The following is a 7,400-nucleotide window of genomic DNA, read 5'->3' as shown; positions in this document are numbered from 1 at the left end:
GGTTGCGATCCGTTGCCGGACACGGAAAAAACAGACAAAAGACAAAAAAAAAAAAAAAAACACAGGAGTGAAGTATACACAATGCAGGGACTACACAACCATAGCGTTAATAAAAACTACAGAAATATTAAAAAATACATAGAATAAGTGGCTCTCTTAAACCTACCAAGGGATGATACGTAAGTAATATTTGAGTAATTTACGGGATTTTCGATGGTAAATTTGACCTAAGTATGGTCTTAGAGAGACAACACTTACATGATCACCTATGCTGTACTATATTTTAGAAAGATGAATGAATAAAAATAAGCAGCAAATCATCTGAATGTGAATATCAAAGGAAGCTTACCACGAATGCTACTGTACTTCTCCATGTGGATTCCCACTGGAAGCAGCTTTTAAGGAACTGTATTGTATTCCAGATTGCCATAGTGATTCTTTTCACGCGCTCTACATCTCTTGATAAGATCTGAACATAAAAAGAAAAAAAGAAAAAATGGGAGCTACCTTTAAATACTCCAAATATTCCCTTTAGATCAGGTAGACTGATCATTTAAATTATATTCTGTATGGCTGCCAATTAAAAAAAAAATTATAGAAAGGAAACATCCAGATACTCCTAAAATTCTTTTTTAAATACAAGCATCCATATAGGGGAAAAAAAATCCAATGCATTTTGTAGCTTATTTGATGAAGAATAATAGCCTGCTTCAATAATGTTCAGCACAAAACTGAGCTGGTAAAAGCTACAGCAGCCACGTATTTGGTGTGGGTATATCTGTGTGTGTGTGTTACAGAAACACAGAGAGAGATCTAGAAAGAGACAGACAAAGAATGGGAATGAGTATGTTGTTTAGTTTGGAAGCAAATGGATAGATTTACGGTAGAAACACACAAGTGTTATGATTCACCTAGTCCAGAAGTCTGTAAGAATTCTGGGAAGGGAATCCAGTTCCCCAGCTTCCTATCTGTGCAGCCTTGGGCAAGTTACTTAACCTCTCTCATAAAATAGGGTTGATATTAGTTCTAATCTTCCAAGTTGCTGATGGAATTAAAAGGCTTAGAAAAGTGCCAGCCATGTAGTAAGTGCTTTTGAGTATTTTTAACATAAGCATGTTTCAACTTTATGAAAATTTGGGGGTATTAAGTGATGAAAGGCACATGGGGAGGGTCTTAGCATACCCCAGGATTTCAGCCTCAAATATCCTGGTGCTCTCTGAGCCCAAAACCACCCCACGTAGAGGTTGTGTTTTGCAAAGGAAATGTCTTTTCTCCCAGTTGTAGACAGATTCATTTCAACTTGTTTGCAAAGCAGCCACCCAACCTACCTCAACTCAGGTTTTAACTTTCAAGTAAACAGAGTGAAAGGCAATAATAATAATAAAAAAATAAGACATTTACTCAGATTACACAAAATCAATATTACACTCAATGTTGTGGCAGACCAAAACAAAACACGCAGACGCTTCCTTTCAGAAGACGCTTAAGGCCTTTCTCAAGTGCGTCCAGAAGTTCATGGAAACAGAAGGAAGATAAGATGGCTTTATATTTAACTGCTTTATGCAATCCACAGCTGCTCACTCCAGAGGAAGTGCTGGAAGTAATAAACACTTTAAAAAGGGGACACTTTGTTCTTTGCTGCACAACTGAAGGACAATAGGTACAGAGTGAAATCCTGAATTGTGCCTGAATAGGACAGGGAGGGACTCAAAAAATGTAAAGGTCATGGCAAAAAAAATGTGACACTTCCCATACTAGGTCCTGATCTTCACTTTCTGTTCAACTGATGAGAGAGGAATTAAGGGCAACAGGCAGAGGGAGAGACAGTTGATTCAATAGGAGGTGAAATGCCAACACATCCCAAATTTAGACCACACAAAAGTGGCAGGGGCAGTCACGGGTGACTGTGAGGCCAGAAGTCACTCAGGATCCGCTGGGTGATTCCGTTACAGACTCAACAGGCAGAACGCCTCCCTGAGACTCCGAAGGGCAGAGAGGGGCTGTGCTGTGGGGAGAGGAGGGTAGGCAGGGCAAGCAAACCCAGGAGGACAGTTATGGGGTCTCGACTTTCAGGACTGTTGATAGAATGACTCAGGGGAATAACGGGGGCTGACCCCTTCTGCTGCAGCCAATAGATATGTTTTAAGTCTTCCCTTTCTTACTGAGCTGAAGACCTTGTTTTGGGAGATAAGAGGACAAGGAGAAAGAAGTGGAGAGGTGAGGAGAGAAAGGAGGGGAGAGAGGGAGGAAGAGAAGAAAGCAAGTTGTGACAAGTACTTCGGGTGCTGGGTGCTGAGTGCACCAACAAGTCAGCTCACCACACCGACCTACCTTTTTGGACAGCTTGCGGCTGTCTTCAACAAAGCGCTTTTCTCTGGGAGTAAAGGTCCTAATACATGCCTTGACCTAGAAAGACATCATTATTAAAAAGGACAGCATTTATGAGTATATGGACTTTGTTTTTCTTGTTTTCATCCTAATGACTGGGAAGGACATGGAACCCAATAGCTTCTGACCCTGAGGCCTTTAGCAGGCAGTGTAGAAGTGGCGGATACCCCTGTGCTCTGCATGTGTTTCTCATGATCTCATTTCGTGAGAGTCCCTGGGAGAGTGTTGTCTCCACTTTGCTCATTCGGTGGAGTTATTTTAAACCACTGCAGAGACTGAGGTTCATAAAGTTCTCAAACTAACATCTCTAAAAGATAAAATTTCTCTCTCACATCATTTTGAGCTAAGCTTTCACCAGTAATATCTGGCATGTGAATATCAGTATATCAGTTTTCAGCTTACTTAAAAAAAAAAACAACAACAACCTTTTCCACAGAGATACTCATTTCCTTTCAATGACTTAGAAAAATAAGTTAGATGGGCCATCTTAGCCCCATTTTACAGGGAATAAACTGAGGCTCAGAGGAATTTAGTGACTTGTTCAAGCCACCAGACTTAGGAAAACCTCAAAGAATAAAATTCAAGTCCTTCTCTATGATGAACAACTAAAAAAATTACTTAGCCAAGATATTTTCTATTTAACCCTAACCCTTCTTTTTTCTTAAACTCAGGTTTTACCTGTGTGTAAACTTATATACAAGTGCATGCCAGAAGAAAGTGCCAGGTGAGTGTGATCTGTTGTGTAACACACATCTATGATCTTGAAGGGAAAAGGAAGGACATGGAAAGAAGAAGAAACAACACGCCCTTATGCCGAACACGTACCCAGAGTTCCAGCATTAATTGAGAACTTAAGACTATAGATCTGCGGGTGCTTCAAAAAGTTCATAGAAAGATTTGTATTGCCTTTTAATTCTATTTTTCCATGAACTTTTCGAAGTACCCTCATACAAACATTTTATTATATATTATATATATTTATTACATGGGTTATATATAGATTGTATATCATATTAATTTTATACAATGTATAGATCGCATAAAAATAATTTTTACTTTTTTATTTTTTCCTTAACATTTACATATATTGAAAATTAAACAACATCAATTCTGCTGACTCAACAGGGTTAATACCAATTGAAAGCTGAGATGTTCAGCATCAGTATTATGGCTGAGTTTCGAAACACTCTTCTCCCCTCTCTCCAGCTGCAACAGTTCTGAAATATTTTACACCGATGAGTCTCTAAAGGCTGGTCACCTTTTATTTTAGGTACAGAAGAGCTGGGAGCTATGGCCCAGTTAGACTTACCGGATTATATATGAGGTCCATCTCTAAGTAAATAACTCCTTTAAAAGCGTGTTCTAAATCTTTATTCTTCAATACATAACAATTTGGCTGTCCATCTCTAATCTGTCACAAATGAAAGATAAAATACATATTGGTGCAAACTTTCTATGTGGTTTTAACTGAATAACCAGAACTAATTTTGGCAAAGTTGAGAATGCGGAATTATAACAATGAAATAAATATTAAGTCTATCATAAATCAACTGAATCTTAGAGTACTGTTGTAACTGATAGGAAGATGAAGTAAAAATTCCCAGGCTGTAAATGGTGTGTTGATGGAAAATTATTGGTGCAAATAATGAATGGATTACACAGACTTTTCCTTCCAAAATCCCAGAGGTTACACATTTTCATTTAATCAGAAATGATGAATATTCTACAAAATTCCTGGCTAATATGCCCCATGACTATCAAGGTCATGGGAAAAAAGGAAAGATAGGAAATTGTCATAGATCAGAAGAGACTAAGGAGATAAAATGCCTGAATGCAATTTAGTACCCTGGATTGGATCCTGGAACAGAAAAGGAACGTTAGTGCAAAAACTGGTGAAATCCAAAGAAAGATCAGATTTTAGTTAATAATAATGTACCAGAGTCAGTTTTGTTTTTAGTTTTTTTCTTAGTTTTAACAAATGTATTATAATAGTATGTTAACATTAGGAAAAACTGGCTGAGGGGTATATGAGAACTCTATTCTCTTTACAACTTTTCTGTAAATCTAAAATTATTCTCCAAAAAAGGTTATTAAAGTATTTTAAAGAAATAAAGGAACTGATTTGAACCAATGATCAGTGTTTCACTAGCCAGGAAACAATGCAAATTAAATATATACATTAGCCTAACCAAAGTTGAGGTCAAAATCCAAAAAACATTCACAATGTACAAAGTGTGGACAAATCTTCACAAAAAACACATTCCTCTGATAGCCTCTCTCTCTGCCAGAGTGTCACATTGGGTCCATACATCTATCTACCTGTGGACCTCAGCATGTAAAACATCTAAGAAAAACATCCCCTGTATCATTTTGGAAACTATTCGGCTCCCATTTAAGTTATGTTAATTAGCCTGATTTAATCACTCTCTTTTCAGATTTGAGAGCAGCCATGCTTTTATCATACACAGTAGTAGTATGTGTATGATTAAACTTCTGGTTTTAAGAAGTATACCCATTAGCTCTAAAAGGGCATCAGCAAACCTTGAGTTTATCAAAAGCTCTGTTTGGGATTATAATGATGAGAAATTTAAATAATATAGGAAATTTGTGGCATGTAATCTTAGCCATATTTTAAATGACTATTGCTGTCACTACAAGCATTCAAACAAGTGTCCTTATAAACAGTGGTGGAATTGAGTTGAATAAGTCACAGGGGGAAACAGGGCAATTCCACTTAACAAGGGAGAGGTCATCTTCCTTCCCAAAGTCACCCCACCTCTCTCAGATTGAATAGGTTTTATACAGAAAGATGGTTTTCCTGCCCAGTGGCTACGAGGAAGGGGGTGTCCCATAAAGACCTGGTTTCCTTCCCAAACGCTGTCCAAACAGGATTCTGAGCTTCCGCTTTGATACACAGTCTCACTTAATAAATTGTGAGTGTTAAAGTTGAAAGAAATAAATACAAAAACAGTGTGACAATTTACCAGGCTGACTTCTGCCCAATTTAGCATTGCCTCCACTGTCATTGTACTGTTATCTTAAAATTTCCATGATTTCTTAAGGGTTGAGGAGGGTCAACAGAAGAACAAGAGGTATCAGTACAAAAAGAAATATTTTATAGAAAAAGTTCTTGGGTTTTTTTTTAATGATTTGGTAAATTACCATTTCCTGTTTCTCAATGTCCCTAGCATTGTGTCAAGGGAGGGTCAACAGAAGAACAAGAGGTATCAGTACAAAAAGAAATATTTTATAGAAAAAGTTCTTGGGGTTTTTTTTAATGATTTGGTAAATTACCATTTCCTGTTTCTCAATGTCCCTAGCATTGTGTCAGCAAAACCCAGAACCCACCTTGGGACATTAAAGCCATCAAAGCTAGAGATATAAACAAAGCTGTTCATATTTAGCACATTAATAGAAAATTATCTTAAAACATACAAATTACAAATTTAAGAAATTGTAGAAAAGTTTAAAAATTACAGAAAAAAATTAAAATCTCTTTGAACTTCTACAAACATCACAATCATTTCCCCCTGGCCATAAACTGGATAGAAATTTGGCTTTTAGCCTTCCTAAATTTTTACTGGGAATTTATATTCATAAATACAGACTTGAAAAAAGTATCTAAATTTGGGGGATTGAGGAGGTAAGTTACAAACTGTATGTTTTTGCAACTTCACTTTGTATCTATCAATATGATCTGGTAACTTATTTATAGTAGCATATAGATCAGCCTCATTCTTAAAGCTGCTATGTAATATTCAAAATGTGAATTAACTATAATTTATTAATTCTCCTACTGATAAATATTTGGTTGATTCCACTTTTCCAGTCTGTCTCCTACAGGAAATATCTTTTGGGAGAAGGTAACAGGTAAGGGAAAGAGGAGTTTGTATTCGGAATGTATTTGGGTTGACAACAGGTGACTATTTAGTGTTATAACCAACACTGAAATAGTAACAGAAGAGACTGATTTCTAAAATATTCTCATTTTCCACTGTCTTTATATAGTTCTAACCCAAGAATACAGGATAAAAACTTGTTCTGTTACATCCCCACTCTCATACATGAGAGCATTTATATAATAGTAAATGAATACTAAGCATGTATATATAATGTCTAAAATCGATTAATGTTTATAAGTTAGAACTCTGAAAATTATTTCTAACAGTTTATAATTTTAGAACATCTATTAAATAGGATAATTAAAGCACAGTCAGAAGAAAATTTAGAGGAAAGTATCTGTATACACTTTCATTCCTAAACATGAGATAGCATTTCGATTGAAACCAAAGTTAAATTTTGAGTCAGCAAAGGAAAAAGGAATGGCATGAGTACAGTTTCAATTTATGACAAAAGGAAGATTCAGTTTCATTTGAGAAGTATTTCTGGGCTTACAGCTCAGAGACTTCATCTCACTCAAATATAAAGGTTGTGGATAAAATAATAGATAATGTCTTTAACTTCGGTTTTGCAAGATAAGCTTCAAATTGACTTACCACACATCTCTATGCACTTGTCTTTTCATAGGTGAAGAGTACACAGTATTGGGCAACAATTTGTGAAAGGCATCTCCACAGGGAAGTACTATAGATTTAGCTTAATTAGGAACAAAAATGTCCATAATCAGGAAAATGGACATTTTCACGTCCCTTAGATTATTTTCAGAAATAATATGATATCATAAAGCTTTAATCAAGAGCATGCTAACAGTTAATCCCTGGTTAAATTAGCCAATGAATGAAAGAGTATAGGAAGTCCATTTCTGAGTAATAATTCAGGGTTTTGTACCCAGAGGATAAGTTACTGAGAAACTCACAACCACCCATATTCAAATATTTTTCTATATAAAAGAATATTAAATCGATTTTTCTTTTTGTCTTTTTTTTTTTTTTTCGTGACTCGCAATGGATCACAACCCTCAGTGTTGCGCCCGTACCGGACCGGGACCGGCTACGGGATTGCAACCCTCGGTGTTGCCCCCGCACCTCGCTCAGCCAGTGAGCAGCCGGTCT

General features: G+C 36.4%; 1 long non-coding RNA gene across 1 annotated transcript; it reads right to left on the bottom strand.

The window, feature by feature from the left end:
* Positions 1–357: 357 nt before the first annotated feature.
* On the bottom strand, positions 358–3,792 carry LOC103610055. Its single transcript, XR_552187.1, has 3 exons — positions 3,698–3,792; positions 2,332–2,406; positions 358–469 (listed from the first exon to the last, which is right to left on the bottom strand). It is a non-coding gene; the product is annotated as an uncharacterized LOC103610055 (long non-coding RNA).
* Positions 3,793–7,400: the final 3,608 nt, after the last annotated feature.

This window comes from Galeopterus variegatus, unplaced genomic scaffold (genome assembly GCF_000696425.1).
Source record: "Galeopterus variegatus unplaced genomic scaffold, G_variegatus-3.0.2 Scaffold10523, whole genome shotgun sequence".
Taxonomy (NCBI): Eukaryota; Metazoa; Chordata; class Mammalia; order Dermoptera; family Cynocephalidae; genus Galeopterus; species Galeopterus variegatus.
Note: the sequence above shows the minus strand (reverse complement) of the source record. Positions and strands in the feature narration are given on the sequence as shown.